General features: G+C 37.3%; 1 protein-coding gene across 2 annotated transcripts in view; it reads right to left on the bottom strand.

Moving 5' to 3' along the window:
* ASTN2 (astrotactin 2) overlaps nucleotides 1-19,545 on the bottom strand; it is a 1,134,072-nt gene that overhangs the window by 287,014 nt on the left and 827,513 nt on the right. The window lies entirely within an intron of this gene.

A 19,545-nucleotide genomic window follows, 5' to 3' on the forward strand; every position in this document is an offset into this window, starting at 1 on the left:
CACAATAACCCTGTGAAACAGTTATTCCAAAAATTATTATTCCTATTTTCATAGCTAAAGAAAGTAAGACAGAAGAATTATATACAGGATGATCTTGATCAAGGTAACATCAGTTTCATGATTAAAATTTAAACAAATAATCTCTTATGATTTCAAACTAATTCAATCAAACAAAAATATTATCAAGTACCTACTATGTGCCTTCCAAGAAATTATATTCTACAGTATATATAAATAAACATGTACATAAATCTGTGTGTAAAAATACAGATATGTCTATATGTATATACAAAAATACATATAGGGTTATCTGCTTACATACATATTACATAAATATGTACATATAAATATATGGCTAACATTTATTTACTTATTTAAGGTTTTTAAAGTATTTTACAAGTATTTTCTTATTTGATTTTACAATAATCCAGAGAGGTAAGTACTTATTATTATCCCCATTTTACAGATGAAGAAAATGAGACAACAGACCTTAAGTGATTTAAAGTTTATAATAAAACTCAATTTGAATTCAGGTGTTCTTGATTCCAGATTCAGCATACTATCCATTGTGCTATTTAGCTGCCAATATCTCCATCCATATCAATACCTATATGTGTGTGTACATAAAGATATACCGGTAGTGTTTTATTACTTTATATTTACATAGATTTCATTATAGTTTAGATATGTATTATATGTGTACATATGATATATGTGTATGTATGCATATATTTTAATCTTTTAAAAAAGCTAGCAGGTGACACTTTATAAACTATATCTTGAAGAAAACTAAGAAGTCTAAAAAATAGCATTAAGAAGAGGTTGCATTCCAGGTATGGGGGATAATACATGAAAAGAAATGGGGTTGGAACTTGACAGATGATATTTGGGAAATAGCAAATAATTCACTTTGCTGGAAGGCAGAATATGGAGAGGAATAATGAAAGATACATCTGGAAAGATAGGCTGGAGACACATTGTCATCAGCTTCAAATGCCAAATTGAGGACTTTTGTTTTATACTAGTCAGTATGGAACCACTGAAACTTCTTGAGTATGGCAGTGATATGGTCCATCTTGTACCTTAGCAGAATTATTTTGCCTTCTGTGCAGAGAAGAAAGACTAGAAGTAAGGAGATTAATTAGAATGCTAATATAATTATCAAGCAAGAAATGATGGGGGAGGGTCTGTTGCACAGGGAGAATTGGATTCAGAAGGTATAAATAACCTGGGAAGACAAACAAAAATGCAAGCAGTTTATATTCATTTCCCAGTGTTCTTTCTTTGGGTGTAGCTGCTTCTGTCCATCTTTGATCAATTGAAACTGAGTTAGATCTCTTTGTCAAAGAAATCCACTTCCATCAGAATACATCCTCAAACAGTATCATTGTTGAGGTATATAATGATCTCCTGGTTCTGCTCATTTCACTTAGCATCAGTTCACATAAGTCTTGCCAGTCCTCTCTGTATTCATCCTGCTGGTCATTCCTTACAGAACAATAACATTCCATAACATTCATATACCACAATTTACTCAACCATTCTCCAATTGATGGACATCTTTTCATTTTCCAGCTTCTAGCCACTACAAACAGGGCTGCTACAAACATTTTGGCACATACAGGTCCCTTTCCCTTCTTTAGTATGTCTTTGGGGTATAAGCCCAGTAGAAACACTGCTGGATCAAAGGGTATGCACAGTTTGATAACTTTTTCAGCATAGTTCCAAATTGCTCTCCAGAATGGCTGGATGTGTTCACAATTCCACCAACAATGTATCAGTGTCCCTGTTTTCCCACATCCCCTCCAACATTCCACATTATCTTTCCCTGTCATTCTAGCCAATCTGACAGGTGTGTAGTGGTATCTCAGAGTTGTCTTAATTTGCATTTCTCTGATTAATAATGATTTGGAGCATATTTTCATATGTCTATAGTTTCAATTTCTTCATCTGAGAATTGTCTATTCATATCCTTTGACCATTTATCAATTGGAGAATGGTTTGATTTCTTATAAATTAGAGTCAATTCTCTATATATTTTGGAAATGAGGCCTTTATCAGAACCTTTGATTGTAAAAATGTTTTCCCAGTTTATTGTTTCCCTTCTAATCTTGTCTGCATTTGTTTTGTTCATACAAAAACTTTTCAATTTCATATAATCAAAATTTTCTATTTTGTGGTCAATAGTGATCTCTAGTTCTTCTTTGGTCATAAATTCCTCCCTCTTCCACAGGTCTGAGAGGTAAATTATCCTATGCTCTTCCAATTTATTTATAATCTCATTCTTTATGCCTAGGTCATGAACCCATTTTGACCTTATCTTGGTGTACGGTATTAAGTATGGGTCAATGCCTAGTTTCTGCCATACTAATTTCCAATTTTCCCAACAATTTTTGTCAAATAATGCATTCTTATCCCAAAAACTGGGGTCTTTTGGTTTGTCAAACACTAGATTATTAAAGTTATTGGCTGTTTTGTCTTTGAACCTTACCTATTCCATTGATCAATTAGTCTATTTCTTAGCCAATACCAGATGATTTTAGTAACTGCTGCTTTATAATATAATTTTAGATTTGGTACAGCTAGGCCACCTTCCTTTGAATTTTTTTTTTCATTAATTCCCTTGAAATTCTTGACCTTTTGTTTTTCCATATGAACTTTGTTGTTATTTTTTCTAGGTCATTATGGGGGATCTGAACTAGGTCATGATTATGGGTATGGAGAGAAGAGGATAGATAACTAAAATGTTGTAGAAGTAATGAACTAACAACTCATCGTATATGGGAAGAAAGGAAGGATAAGAGAAGAGTTAAAATTTCTCTTAGGTTACAAACCTAGATGACTAGGAGGGAGACTAAAGAAATTTTTCCTCATTCTCTTATCTGGCAGAGCTTTCCCCTTGTTTTTTTCCTGATGCCTTGTGTTTATTTTGTATATACTCATATATGTATATATTGCCTCGCCTTAACAAGGGCAGAGAGAGTTTATTTTTTGTCCCTGAGTCTCTGCAACCTCAACAGATACTCTCAAAGGAAATGAAGCATTTTGTAGACACATGTGGCATATGTATAGACTCAGATCCAATTTTAGGTACATCTGGGTCTTTAAGTCCAGATCTCTTTCTATCATATACCACATTTGCTTCTTTGGAAAAAGCCCATGCTTGGTCCCAAAGACTCAGTTCTTATTCCAGTTCCGGCTGTGTGATCTAAGGCAAGCCCTTGGTTTCCTCAGCTATAAAATAGACAAAGCACTATCTGCCATACCTACATCATGGGACAGTTAAAAGACTCAAATAAGGCACCAAATATGGATGTAGCATTTCAGATGTGACAGAGCTGCCTGATTAGTTACAGTCTCCATCTGTTCCTTTTATATCCTTTTAAGATTCTGTCTGTACTTACAGAGAAACTAAAGAGGGTCTATTTACCTGCTTTAAAAATCAAAAAACCTATCCACTAGGTTCCTGAAGAGCTCCAGTGATTAGTAAATTATACCTGAATGACAGACAGAACCTTGAATTTGGACATCAGAACCGATTACATCTAGGCTAGAGTTCAAAATTTAAGAATGATAGAGTTCATCTGCTTCTCATTCTTTCATGGCATTGTGTCAGGATCAAGTGCTGATACTCAGCAAGCTGCCTTTGGCAAAGGGGAACGCCGAAGGGCGTCATTAAATTTGCCCTATTCTGAAATAACACAGGAAGAGTTTCCCAAGTTGGAGCGTCCTGGAGGGACACCCCAATACAACAAGCATCCTGGACTCTTTCCTGCATCCTTAATTGGCACGCTTCTTCACACTATCTACTCATTTTGGAGATCAAAATGCTCTATCCATCCTCATCCCACTTCTCCCATCTTCACCCCCACCCCCCAACACGTCCCTCTTGGAACAGCTGGTACAGCTGGTGGCGTTTCATGTCTTGATTTGTTTTCCCCTTTCTTTGTTAGCATTCAGAAGCCTCCTAGGGCGGCATCTCCTCATGGAGTCATGGTTTGGTCAGGAATGAATTAGAGTTTATTTAAATCTACACAGAGATCACGTGCTTCCTCCAGCATAAGTAAATGATGCATGGATAAGGGTGATGAATACTGTGGTAATTATGAATGACCAGAAACATTAGTTTCAACTCACGGAAAAAGGATCCAGGTCCTTGGAGAACTGACCCTATCAATAGCCCCATCCACCCAATCATTAATCATCATCCTAATACATCTTGCCCTGTGACCTTGAATTGCAAGGGGCTTCTAAGACTTGTAATTGTCTGACTTCTCCAAAGAACCACCCATCCTCAAAATTCTCCTCTCCAGGGAGGTACCGCCTCAATCTTGAATGTGGAAAACCTATGTGGAACACACGTTCTTCCTTCTAAAAGAGGGTTCCAGCCTGTAGCCCAGCTCCACCCAATGGACACCATACCTCTTCATGGTCTGAAGAGCTTTGAAAGACAATAGTTCCTTTCCCAGGAGATGAGGGGGAGGTTAAAACATCTGGAGAGGGGAGGTGGGTGGGAAAGCTTCAAGACTAGAGAACTCTTCCAAGAGCATGGAGTTCATGTCTTGAAATGCTGGCTCAGGTTAATAGTGAGAAGGATGAAATTTCTCTACTGTGACTGCAGGTGACCTCATCTTTCCAGCACGCCCTCCTCTCCTCAGGAGGCATCCCCGAGGAGCAGTTTCTCCTGTTGATCATCATATAGTAGGCCTTCAACAGTTAGGAGAATGGGAGGGGGAAGGGGAAGAAAGGTCAGGGTACTGGAAGGGACCCAATCCCGACTTGCACTGGGTTCATCTCTGTCTATGACTCAGGACACCAGCTGGAGGGAAAGTGTGGCAAGTAGCAGATTTTATCCAATATTCCTGTCCTGAGAAGCTGGATTCCTAGAATATAAGTATATCCTGAACCCCCCAAAAAAGTAAAAGATGCTCATTAATTAATATATGAACTATGACTAACTTAAGATGATGAATTGAGACATTAGTTGCTAATGTTTTTCAAGGCATTATTATACAATGACAATGGAGACAGAGTGTGGTATGATGGAAAGAACCAGAATTGGGAGCTGAAGGACTTTGGAGTTAAATCTTAGCTATGGGACCCTGGACACATCCCTTTCCCATTATGAAATCAGTTTCTTCATTCATAAAACCGAGAAGGTTAGATTACAGTTTTGTACGCTGCTCTCTTTAAATTTTATAGTTCTATAAAATTTGAAGCTGCCAGGGAATTTGGAAATAATGTAAGTTTATTTTAAAAAAACTGAAAAAAAGAAATGATTTAGCATATCTTCGATTACATAGTCAGACAGTGGCGGAGCTAAGCCTTAAACCATTTCTACTACCTCTGAGCACACACACACACACACATACTTACCCATAAATCTATATTGGGTTCCACAATCTTTCAACATTCTATTTACAGAAAAACAAAAAACAACAACCTTTAGTTCTTGTAGCAACCGTCTTTAAATATTTATTTTATTGTGTGAAAATTGTCCATTCCCATTTTCCACTGGCCTATCATTCCCTCTTCACCCAATCTACAAGGGCCAATACCCCAGTCTTTGGTAGAGAGCTCATATCCTGTGAAGTATAAAATGAAAAACAAAATAACTATGGATGCCAATTTCCTGGACACAAACAGATTTTCCTTAGTCTCCTCACTACACAGTTAAGAAGCTTTGCCCCAAGATGTTGAGCTTTGACCCAAATATAACTAACAGGAGAGAACATGTTTTTTGCTTGTTTGTTTCCTAATAAAATGGAATTCAGATTGGTTAAAAGCATGGCACTCACAAACTCTGGACTCTCCATGTGCCCTCTAAGGGTCCACGCCCAGGGCTCAGGAAATACTTTCTGCTTGACTGATGGCATTATACAGTGGAGAGAAGGCAATCAAAATCATTTGCCTCAGTGACTCTTCCCATTGCTTCAGAACCAGAATGTTAGAAGGGAAAAGGGGCCATAAAAAATAGAACATAAGCACTCAAAAACATAAAAATGCTGCCGGTAGAAAGAAGCTCCTATGTACACTCTCAGAAAAGGAATTAATTTCAAGGTCAGAGGTCACATATTCCATCTCATTCTTTTTAATAAGAAAGAGTCACAGAGCTAAAATGACATGTTTAAAGTCACATAAATTTTGTACACATATATTCACATAGTTCTATACATGAATAATTATTATGCATATACATATTTATAAATTACAATGTATAAGTCTATAGATCTATAGATGGTGGCTTAGCACTCTATCTACTTTGCCACCAGCTGCCTCTAGAAGAGAGTAAAGATTGCATTTGGGAAATTTAAATGATTCCAAGCTGGGTTTCTCCCAAGAGCAAGATGGAGAGAAATAAAGAAAGGGAAGAGGAAAGTTCCCGCATTGGATAGATTGTTGTGAGGAATGAGCTTTGCCATACTCAAAGTATCTCTGGACCAGAGAAGTTAAGCAAAAATTTGTTCAAGCTAGTAAACTAATAAAACTAATAAGTATAGGGCCTTCAACTCACATTTCCTATTTCCACGTTCAGTGATCTGTCTTACCATATGTCTACAAGACCAAAAGACTTAAGGACACGGTTTAAAAAGAAGAAGAAAAAGAAAAATATGCAAGGAGAAAACACATTTAATTTCATTCCATGAAGTGACTTATGGTTGGGTAGACTGGAATGATGTTAGTCCGTTACCCAGAAAATGTGACTGATTGAACTGACCAGCTGCGTGACCAAATAGAGAATCATGTTGCTTTTATTCTCATGTGGTGAGTAGCTAGGCAATCTGGAATATTTTTTTTCTTCTTTGAGGAGGTGGGGAGGAGAAAAGAAAGGACCTGTATCTCTTGTCCAGAGTGACTAAATGACTCAAAGACTTTTTCTTACACAGGAAAAAAGACCATAGATTCAGTTAGGAAAGACATTTAAGGTTAGGTAATCCATCCTCTTTTTGCCCCAATTTCACAGACAAGGAAATTGAGGTCCAGAGTAGTTAATTGACTTGCTTAAGGCTATACAGGGAGTAAGTGGCAGAACCAAGATTTGAACCCACATTCTCTGACTCCAGATCCATCACTTTTCCCAGACTGCCTCTCCAAGAAACAGATTTCAAGAGACAGAACTCATATTGAAAAGATCTCATAGAATCACAAAATTACAAGAAACAGAAGAGACTTCAGAGATCATCTAGTCTAATTGCTTCATTTGACTAACCAGTTTATTTTGTTCTGGTGTATCCCACATAATATTTGTGGGAACCATCCTCACATAAAAGTCACAGAAAGATGTAGTACTAAGCAGTAAGATTTACTCTTTAGATGAAAGAGGCTGGTTTTTTCAGAGCTAAGAGTAAGAAGCCTAAGGATGAAACCCTCTCCCCTCTGATTTTACCTCTTCTGCTTTATGAGGAGAGAGGAGACAGGCAATTGAAATGATCTTGAAGATAAAGGGGAAATGTGCATTGACATTTCCTTAAACACTAATAATCCAGCTTTGTTAATCTCCAATCCCATGGCCTGCCCTTCTGCCAAGACACAGCCAAACCCAGAGATGGTAACACACTTGATCTCACCATCTCCCCCAAGTGTTCTAGAGACTTATTCAAAAACTATGAGATTGCCTGATCTAACCATAACTTCCTGCCTTTGTGCCATTCTCTACATAACTTTCTTAAATTTTTTTTTCATCCTCACAGTAGCCTATTCCTTAATATTACCTCAGATTTCTATCCCTCTTCTTATGTCACATCCTTCTTTTTCCAAACTTGATCCTAAAGTAACCTGCTTCAACTCTATACTGTTCTCTAAGCTCAAGTTCCTTGATTTCCTTGTCATATTGCCACTTAAGTCCTGTCTACTTCAAACCCTGGATAATTCTACAATCTATAGTCTTCATACTCTTCTTGTGCTAGAAAGAAAAGATGGCAAATTCATTAAATTAACCTGATTATACTCCAAATGTATTATATAGTCTCAGTTGGAAGTTCAATACAGTAAAGCAATTCTTTTATTTCCCCTTAATTGATTCTCTATTCTTCTCCCCACAGTACTTTGTCTAAACTTTCTTTCCACTCCATAAGTGTTCTATACCTCCCCCTAATTTCCTAGTCAAGGACTTTGACTCATACTTTTACTAAGAATATCAGGACTATTCACCCTCAGTTTCCTCTTCTCACTTTTTCTAATTTCAAAGGTTCTTGACCTCCTCCAAGTTCTGATAAAGAAGCTGTCCTTCTCTTTATCAAGATCAACTCCTCTACTTGTTCCTTTGATTCCCATTCTGTCATTTTCTCTAGAAAATTGCTCCTGCTATCAACTCCTCTAATATATAGTCACACTCTATCTAAAGCTCCTTCTCCCTATCTATAAGTCTCCAAGTCTCTTCCCTTTTTAAGATCCCTTCACCAGACCTCTTAAGAAATGATCCCATAAAAATAATGAGCAGGATACTCTCAGAAAAATCCAGAAAATCCTCCATGAACTCAGGCAAAATGAACTGTAATATGTACAAAGTAATAGCAATGTTCTGGGAAGATTAGTCATGAATGACTTTGCTATTCTTAGCAATACAATGTTCCAAGACAATTCTGAAGGACCTAGGATGAAAAATGCTATCTATATCTAGAGAAAGAATTGATAGTGTCCAAATACAGACTGAAGCATACTTTTTTCTATTTTATTTTTCTTGAGGGTTTTGGTGGGGCATGGAAAAGGGAAGATCTATGTTTTCTTTCACAGTGTGACATTTTTTGGAAATGTTTTGCATAACTTCATATGTGCCTTCTTGGTAGAGAGAGGATGGGGAAGAAGGAAGAGAATATGGAACTCAAAGTTTTAAAAACAAATGTATTAAGTTCTTTTATATGTAACTGGGGAAAATGAAAATTTTTTTTAAATGATCTCTTATCTCTTCTCCCTCTCAGAACCAAACTTGTTAGAAAAAAAAAGTCTATTAACATCGTCTCTACCTTGTCTTCTGCGATCTGGCCTCTGCCCTCATCATTCTACTGAAATCATTGTCTCAAAAGTTAGCAGTGATCTCTTAAATGTCAAATCTGATGGTCTCTTCTCAAAATTTATCCTTTCATTTCTGGACCACTCTATCACTTTTTTATGCTATTCTCTTGTCTGAAGAAAAGAACTGTCTGCTTGTTTTTTCTCAGTTTTTCTTTTATGATTTATCATCCACATCCCAACTCCAAATTGTGAGTATGCTCAAAGGCTCTAATTTTTTTGTGTTTTCTCTTGGTTACCTCATCAACTACCATGGGTTCACCTATCATCTCTATTACAATGTGATTACCAGATCCAAGGAACCTAGCCATCAAATCTCTTCTGAGCTCTAGTCCTTCATCACTAACTGCCAGTTGGCCATTTCAAACTGAATATTCTATTAACAAATTCAAGCAACATACCTCAAATAAAATTCATGTTCTTCCTCCAAACCCACTCTTCTTCAAAAGTTCCCTTCTTCTGTGTAGGACACCACTATTATTTCATTCTTCCAATTTCACAACCTTGGCATTATCTTTGATTTCTCACTCTCCCTCAAATTACATATTCATCAATTCTAAATCTTGACATTTTTACCTCCACAACATCTCTTGCATCTGAGCCTTTCTTCCTATTCATACAGATCATATCTCAATTCAGGCCTAATTGGTTTCTCAGCCTCATGTCTTTCCCTATTCTAATGTATCTTTCACTTAACTGCCCAAGTAATTTTCCTAAGGTGTAGGCCAGTCTAACAACATATTATTACTCTATAAACTCCAATGGTCTCCAGGATACAAGAAAAACTTCTCTATTTGGCATTCAAAATTTTTCACATTTTCTATATTATAAAATACTCTTCTTTCAGCACTCTACTGTCTAGCCAAATTGAGCAAATTGACGTCCATTTCCCATCTCTGTGCCTTTATACCTTGCCATCCTCCATGCCTGAAATACACTTTGTGCTCACCTAAACCTCTTATAAGCTTTTACTTCCTACAACATTCAGTTCATATATACTTAATTGTATGCACAGTGTCTTCACCAATAAAATGTAAGCATCTAAAGCCAGAAATAGTTCGATTTTGTCCTTGTATTACCAGAAACTAATAAAGTTGTTGGCACACAATAGGTACCTCAAAGATGATTGTGCATTAATTATTTGATTGATAAGAGACCAAATGATCTCTTCAGACTGAACTTCATATAAATGAATAGATAGAATCATTTCTAGAAAACAGGGATCAGAACCATTCTAATAAGGTTCAGGTAAATAATACTTTATAATTGACTATTCTACTTTATTCAACCAGAATACTTATCTAGTTGAATGCAAGATATAATGATTTCTAAGGGTATCTTGAAGAAAACTGATCCAGTAAAAACATTTTTCAGGAACTTATTTAAACTCTGATGATTTTGGTCCTATGTTAGATTCACAGCTATAAGGTTCTTAAATCTTGGAGATCATGATGTGCCTGGGAAGGATGAGCATGATTTTATGAAAACTCAGCCACTGGAACTGCAAGAGACCCTTGAGGTTTCCAAGGGTTAACTAGGAGAACTACAAAGTAAATTTGCATATTAATATGGAGTATTGGAAAACTTTGGAATCATCTTACTTAAGTCTAATTCTTAAATCTGCTACAATCCTGGGTCAAGCTACAAAATCTTTAGCATCTCTTCTAGCTCTAAATCATATATACAACCTAAATCAGTACAGAAAATAATTATAACAAATTCCAGTAGAGGTTAAATAAATTTCTGAATTAATACAGCTTTAATTAAATTAAGTAATTTAAATGAAGATCTTTAACACGTAAGTTAGAAAAGCCTAGTGTATACGTCTAAATCTTTAAAGATAAAACAATTACAGTTCTCATTTATGAAGTGATTTAGTACTTACAGAGGGTTTTTCTAGCAATTCTGTTAGCTACAAGTATTGTTTATTACATAGCATTATTTATTACATAGTATTATTATGTCTATTGTATAGAAGAAGAAACTGAGTCTCAATGGGACATCCATGATCACAAATCTAGAAATTGTGGGCATCAGAATTTAAATCCAGTTCTTTCTGAGTCTCCAGAGAAATGGACAATGAATCAGGAGACCTGAGTTCTAGTGACTTGGGGGAAGAAATTTTTATTTGCCTTGATTTCTTCAACTGAAAAATGGAGTCCAGGATACCAGTCTAAAAGTTGGAGTGCCCTAAGGATGGGGGAGAGGGAAAGCAACAACAAGAATACTATAAAGCACTAAAAAAGTGGATTCAAGCTACCTCTCATTGACCTGAATCACCACCCATGTGTTAATGCTGTGCTTGGTGGGGGCTGGGATAAGAATTCTACAGTTTAGAAAGGACAAGCTCTGTGGCAGGGGTAGGCGCCAGGAAAGATTAATGGAGGAATTAGAGTTACTCAAGTTTAAAATGAAATAACTTCCCAGAGGTCTCCTAAACATCGAACTGGGTGTCCATTTGTCTTCTTAAACACAAACAACAGATCTTTGAATCAAATCTTCCCACAGGGGACATGACGGGACACCCCCCTCTGACTCTCCACCTCCTACCTATGTAAGTGTTTCTCCAGATGCCCAAACTGTCATTTATCAAGTGTCTGAGTGGGGAGAGGCTCTCTAAATACACAAGGAAACTGAGGGAAGGCTGTGCCTGTCCAAGTCCCGAGGGAAGGCATGATCATCAGAATCAGGGCATCTCATAGGTAAAAAAGACCTGGGATGGCACCCAGCCCACGATCCCACCTAGTTCAGGAATTCTCTCATTGGCATCCCTCACAGGTAGCCAGGCAGACTAAATCAGAATATTTTTGGTAAAGGGAACTTCACTCTCTCAAGAGGCAATTTATTCTATTCTTGGGTAGCTCCTAGTATCGAAGGTCTTTCTTGGGCTGAACTTCCACAACCTGATTCTCTGGAACTTCCAAACTTTGATGACGATCTGCCTTTTTCTGTTAAGCAGAGAACAAATACTTATTCTAGCGTAAGAGTTTCTAACTCAGGGGTCTCTGGAGCCCCCCCCCCCCCGCAATAGTCTGTGGCTACATTGTGCCTCATCCATGTATTTGGATGAAAAAAATATATCTTTATCTTCACTGACTTCCAAATGAAATGTAACACTTTCTTCAATGTTTAGCAATGTTAACAATATTAAGGGGTCCATAAGATTCATAGGCCAAAGTGGTAAATGACACAAAAATAGGTTAAGTACTCTTATTCTAAAAGAACTAACTGGAGTCAATTCAAGAGATGGAAAGGAAGAGGTAATATAGTTTAATGGACAGAACACTGTATTTAAAATCAGAAAACCACTATTTTAATTTCTAATTCTGTAACTTACTGGAGTGGTAATACAATGTATCAGTTAAGACTTTGGGCTTGGAATCTGGAACAAATTCTGCATCAAAAACTTACTAGCTGTATAATCTTGATACATCTGATTTACCAGATGATTGGATTCCATAACTTCTAAGGTACTTCCTAATTCTAAATCTATCATCCTATGTTGTGAGATGTTGACATTAAATCCCTTAACCTCTCAGAGCCTCTGTTTATTCCTCTGTAAAACTGCTTGATTCAATGATCTCCAAGCTTCTAATTACTTGTATCCAAATCAGCTATGACATGTATTCTGGAAAACTTGCTAAACTTCTTTGATTCTCATTTTCTATATCTTAAAACATGAATGTTGTGTATGAGGGGAGAGGAGCGAGGGAAGGAAGGGAAAAGTTGGACCAGAAGTGTTGGCAAGGGTCAGTGTTGAAAAATTACCCATGCATATGTTCTAGCAATAAAATCTATGATAATAATAATAATAATAAGCACGAAAAAAAATGAATGTTGGACTAGGTGACCTTTCAACTCCAAATTCCGTAATTCAATAATGAATAAGAGTGTCTGCCATATGTACTGGACACTCCACTTTCTTATCTATTTTCCTTGGTTTTTGCCATGATAATAAGCTAGTTTTCCTCTAGCCTTACTTAACATTTCTAAAAGTTTTGTGAATGTCACCCATCTTTTAAATGGTCTTCTCTGTTGATGTTAAAGAATAACAACAATAACAATATAACAATTATCATAATTTAAGTACTTTCTTAGCAATAACACTGTAATGTTGATAGTATACTATTATGCCTCTTTGCAGAGAAGTAAACTGAGGCAAAACTTCAAAGAATGTGATGTTAGAAGGGATTTTTGAGACTATCTAGCTCAATGCCTTTACTTTAAAGATAAGGAAATAGAAACCTGGAGAAGGGGAATAAATTGTTTGGGCCACTCAGCTAATGTATACAAAGCTAGGAGTCTTCTGACTTCAGCTACGGTATTCTTTATACAACGCCACACTTGTTGACCTTTTGTCTAAGATCAACTGTAGCTATTGCCAGGGCATCCAAAAGCAGACACTGTTGGAGGAATTCAAAAAAATAGAGAAATGATAGCTTATTAAAGCAAAGTCAAGGACACATTTCTAGTCTCTGAGACCAACTCCATGAAGGATGATTCCCAAGCTCTCCTACTCATTAGCCCTTTATGCCAGAGCTTATATGTAGGCAGAGCAAGCTGTTTGGTACATGGACACAGAAAAGATTCCCTGCCCTAAAAGAATTCTACCATTAGAACTCCATTACTTTCCAGGAGATCCTTTATTTTATTTTTTTTTTTTAAGAATGCCTATAATAGGCTTATACCTTAGATTTATTTACATGAGAACATGCAATAGAATTTTTAAGCTGAAAGAAACATTCTAGGTCTACAGATGAAAAAACTGAAGAGGAAACATGATCTAAAGGTTACATATGTAATTAGTGAAATTTCTGCAGCTAAGTGTGCTAGCAAATATCTTTAATAACTTACTGTGGGGGCTGAGACTGATGGATCACCTGAGCTCAGGAGTTCTGAATTGTAGTTGTCTAAACTGATTAGTAAGTCTGGTCTGGTCCTTTCTCTGCTAAGACACTAATCTTTCAAAAGTCATTAGGTCTGTGTCTTGCCTTAGTCTAACTGTAGTAATTACTTTTCCTTTCCTATAAATGAATGTACTACCTAAACACTATCTTTTTACAAGTATAAATTGCTTACGATATAGTCCATGTGTTTTGTGTATCTTTTATTGAGTTAACCCAATTATAGTTTTGATATCCAGTGTTGTATCTTTTAAGAAAAATGTGTTGGCCTGTTCTAGGAGATGCTTGAGGTCTTGAACAGAGGGAAACTGAAGGATTGGATAATGAGTATTCTGTACCATAGGATTTCAGTCAAAAACTGAGTCTTTTAACCCTAAGGCCTTTTACAATATGACACCATATTAGCTTTTCAATTTCACTTTTTTTGCTCTCCCCAACAGAACCTTTCACTTTAGACACACCAATTTCTTCCCTGTCTGCCATCTGTTGTATGCTCGTCTTTAACTCCTAAGTGCTTTCTCCCTTCTTCTATCCAAATTCCATCTATCCTTTAGGGCTCTACTCAGAACCAATCTTTCCCAGAAAATCATCAAACTTTTTCTGACCACAGCAGTTCTCAGTGATGTCTATGTTAACTTCTATCTATTTATTTCTATACCATTCTATGTGGCACTTCATTAGGCGTTCTGAAAGGACAGAGATGATAATAGATACTTACTAAACTGCAAGTTCTAAAGAGACAGAAATCTTGTCATATCTAAACTTTGTATTTCCCTTAGCACCAGACACAATGCTCTGTACATAGTAGGCATCCAATAAACAGATACAAATGACAGGATGCTTCACATTCATTGCTCTCTTCAAACATAGACACATATTGAAGAGGGTTTTTTCTATCTAGAATACATTAAATAAAACAGAGGAGTAAATTTTTAAAAAGTCTTCTGAGGCAACATGGTATGATGAGGAAAGTGTTGAATCAGAAGCTCGAAGACATGAGGTTCAGACCAGCTAGTCCCAATTAGCACCTTCTTTTCTCTGGGCCTCAGTTGTCTCACCTGTAGAACATAGAGAGCTGAGCTAAATGATCTTATCCAATCTAATAGTCTATGTTCTAGGCTCTAACCTCTGTTCCAGATTTGAAGTTCCAAAATAGATCTCGGGATGCCATTTTCAATGGGACTTGCTAGTACTATGATATTGTCTAAGATATAAATAAGGGAAACATAAATGTTACAAAATTATAGAATTTAGAACTAGAAGTGACTTTGGCGTTTGCCTGCACCTATCCAATTATTTTAAAGGTGAGAAAACTGAGATTAAGATAGGTTAAGCACCTTACCAACAGTCTCTCAGATAATAAGTAATAGGAACAGGATTTGAACCCATATTCAAATTCAGCACTCTTTCCACTGTACAAAAATGTCCCTTGGGAGTTTCCTGCTAGTAGGGACATCATCCCCATCTCCTCTTCTTTTTCCCCTAGTATCAAAGTAGGGCTTCTATAGCTAATGCTGTCTGTTTAAAAGAGGCTATTAAAAGCCTTGCTTCAGGCCTTTGAGTAAAGATTCTCATTTTCTCTTATTAAGGTTATAACGTAAAATTGGGATAATGTCTGGAGATATACATGGAGGCAAATATGCATATAGAGAAGAGGAGCAATTTCTCTAAGCTGCAAGGTGTTTGCCATTTCTGTGGTCCCAAATGCTTCCTTCACACCTCTGGGGATAAAGAAGATAGGGGGATATCAATTACAATAAAATGTATAGGGCTGAGGGTTTAGGGAAGAACCCTAATGAAAGTGTTCTATCTGTTTCTTTTCCATCCCAAGCTATCTTGATACAGTCTCTCCTACACAAAGTACAAATTCCTGCTGAGCCAAGTGCTGCAGCTTTAGGGTGTGTGAGGGCCATTTAGCAGGTGGAGGGAGGAGGTTATGTGCATTAATCAAATTCTCCATTATAAAGATTTTTGTTTTGCTGGGTGTTTTTTTTTTTTTTTTTTCAGAACCACAGCAGAAAGTGTAATTAAGGGCTCTCTTCCAGCTGTGGCTAAAGGAATACTCTTTTCCCATGTGTTTACTGGGATAGACTGTCTAGTGCAAAGCAACCTATCTCCAACGCCCATCACGGTGGTTCCAGAGCATATCTTGAATGTTCTCAGGGATTAGAGGCAAAAATTTAGAGGAATAGCTAGGTGGTGCCTTAGCCATACACATGGTTATCCATGGGTAATCCTTGACTCCTTTGGAGAGCTTCTATTTTTATTTCCTCTACAAAATAAGGGGGTGTATGGGGGGAGTGGAGTAGATTAAAGGATCCCTAGGTCATTTTCAGCTCTGGAATTTTGAAGCAATGCCTTTGATGCACATCATCAGAATAAGGGGGGGGGGGAACCATTTATTTGCTAATTTGATTTTTTTAATTGGTGGGAGGAGGCAAGTACAATTTAAGGAAGCAGTATAACTGAAGGTCTTTGACTTTATAGTACAGAGGGAAACTTCCAGGATCTGAAAGATGATAGAATTTTAGAAAGCTAGCATTTATCTTAGAAATAATCTATCCTACCCACTTCTTCCTTTCAGAAATAAAAGAAATGAGGTCCAGAATTGGGAAGAGACTTACTCTACCAGGTTACACAAAGGCTCATAAATTTAGATCTGGAAAGGCCCTCAGTATCCATCTATCTTACATCCATCAATAATCTTACATGCCAGCAAACTGAGATCCAAAGGGGTTGAATGACTTGTCCAACATCTCACAGAAACAAAAACTGAATTTTGAACCCAAGTTCTTTAACTCTAAATCCATGATTCATTACACAGTATTATTATGACCTCTAGTGCTGGCCATGAAACAGATGGTTCCCAAAAGTCTTCTTCAAGGCTGCTGGGAAGTTCTCTTTTCTCCAAACTTCCCCCTCTCCCTGAAATTGAGGCTTGAAATTCTACCATTAGGAAGACATTATTTTGAATTAACCATGGTCCTTTCCTTGATTCCCCATTGAAAATGCAATCTAAATCTCCTTGGGAGAGGCAATTATCATCAATGAGTTTGTCATGTCCATTTCATTAAAATACATAGATAGGCATCAGGAGTCACAGAAATTTAGAATCAAGAAATGTTAAAAAGGATCTTTGAACATAAAATACCAGAGATGGAGTGAATCAAAGAAATGAAGCCTAACATGCTCATTTTACACTTAAAAAAAAAATTCAAAGTCCATAAACTGACATATTTAAGGTCACATTGCTGAAGAACAACATCTGGAATGAGAAGAAACATCTAAAAGCAAGCATTTTTACTAATTATCTCCCTCCTTCTCATACCTTCCTTCCTCATTTCTATCTCCTGCCTTCCTCTGACTTCATTCAAGTTCCAGCTAAAATCTCCTTCTATATGAAGGCTTTCCCAATGTCCCTTAATGATAGTGCCTTTCTTCTACTGATAATCTCCAGTTGATCTTGTATGTAGCCTGTTCATACATAGATGTTTACATATTAACTCCCTAAATGGATTGTAAGATACTTGAAGGCAGGGATTCTTTGCTTTTTTTTTTTTTTTTTTCATTCTCAGCACTTAACACAGTGCCAGGCACACAATAATAAAATGCTTGGTGAGTGACAAAAAAGGGGTATAGTGTGGAGTAGCAATTATTTTAGAAACAAACTTTAGATGTGTCACAATTTTAACAACAGCAAACTTAATCAGTTTTCAGTAGAATCGTGAAAGAGGTCAAAGTATGACACTCCCTATAATCTCTTCTTCACTACTTTTAGCATTCAAGATTCGGTGGAAAAAGATCTGAAGTCAGAAAACTTAACCAGGCTCTACCATTTAGCGCCTCTGTAACCAGGGGTGACCACAGTTGAATTATCCTATCTAAGCCTGGAAAGAGGGTTGTGAAGATCTGAACTTGATAAACTCTTGCTTCCTTCCAACAATACGCATTTTGGGATTCTGGAGCAATAGCAAAGATTAAAATTTCAGATATCACTGGCATACAGTTTTGATCCAGGTAAGCATCTTAGCTTTCCTTAAACTATGTAGCTTATATTTAACCCTTAGTAACAGAAGGTCCAATTCTAAAATCTAGCCCTTTATGGAAGCCAAATGAATCATGGTACAGAAATTAAGAATGGCATTGGAAATGGTTATCAGGAGACCTGACTCTAGCTTCCCTTCCCTTAAGATAGGCTTAGACAAGTGAGTTAATCCCCCTAGGTCTTAATATCCTCCAGAAAATGAAAAGTTTGATGGCTAGACAAAAGGATCATGGGTATCATAGATCCCTAGGTGGAAGGACCATCTAGTCCCATTCATCTGGAGGAAGAATCTGGGGTCTAGGAAGCTAAAGTGACTGGTATTCAAGACCACACAGAAAATAAAGGTCAGAGGTAGGATTAGGATTTCAAAGTTAGTGACCTTTCCACTAGGTCATTTCTCAAGTCTTTCCAGCTTCACATTCTCCATTTCTATGATGAGATTATTTCTCAGGTTCTTTCTGGCCCATGTCAATGGCATTCCTGTTTTGCTTGCTTCTAAGGAAAGACACAAATCCAAAAATCAGATGGATAGGAAAAGAGAAGTCTAGAGATCCAAATGTCATACAAGGAAAAGGAGGATTGAAAGAAAGAGCAGGATTTTGGGGAGGGGGTTGGAGAAAGTGAGAGTCACAGTGTTCTGATTACTCTTGGGGCTTCTCCCTATGGCTTAGCCCCTCACACTTGGTGGTCATATTTCCATTGGCTGGGATTGTTTCCAGACCTGGAGTGGGCCGGTCCCACCCACAACCACCACAGGCTGGCTCATTCTAAATGCCTAATCAATTGCAGGCTCAGCACTAATAAGTGACTCTAAAAAGGTCTGTCATTTTTGGTTCAGAAAAAATTTTGGGGGGGGGGGGGGAGAAGAGGAGGGGCAGGGGAAGAACTAGAGAAATAAATCCACACAGGTTCTTAGAGGATTTTCTGAAGGGGAGGGGGTGGAGTTTGTGTGTAGAGAATGGGGAGGAGGCAACCCTGCAGGGTTTCTAAAATCAGCCCTTATTTAAGGGACTGAAACTCCCAAGTACACCTGTAAGGGTAACAGTGACACCCAGTGGCCAGTTAAATTCCCAAGGTGAGGATTGTCGTATACTATTTTTATAAAGTATGCTATTGTCAGTGATACCCAGAGATGATCTTTACAGCATGTGGACCTAAAATCACAAACAGAGGCCTGCAGAAAAAGTCCTGCCGGCTTCCGCCGGAGCAAAAGCCCCTGAGTCCAGGAGTAAGATCTACCCTAACCTTCCATAGCTATAGGAGTTTTTTCTTCTGAACAAAGAAAATGGTATGTTAGTCAAGAGGCTGGAGAGAAAGGAAGAGGATGATGGCTGGTAGGAGACACAGAAATGGGAGGGGCAGGAAGAATCTATGAATCATAAAATATTAGAGCTGGAAAAGACTAGAGAACATCAAATGATGAACAGTCATTAGATATTAAAGCTGGAAGAGAGTACATCCAGTCTGATCCCCTCATTTTGCAGAGGAAGAGAGATGTGATTTGTCTGAGGCTACCCAGAAAGTTAATAACACAGCCAGAGCTAAAAAGCTACTTCTTCTGACTTTAAATTCAGGGTTCTTGATATA

This window comes from Antechinus flavipes, chromosome 2 (assembly GCF_016432865.1).
Source record: "Antechinus flavipes isolate AdamAnt ecotype Samford, QLD, Australia chromosome 2, AdamAnt_v2, whole genome shotgun sequence".
Lineage (NCBI taxonomy): Eukaryota > Metazoa > Chordata > Mammalia > Dasyuromorphia > Dasyuridae > Antechinus > Antechinus flavipes.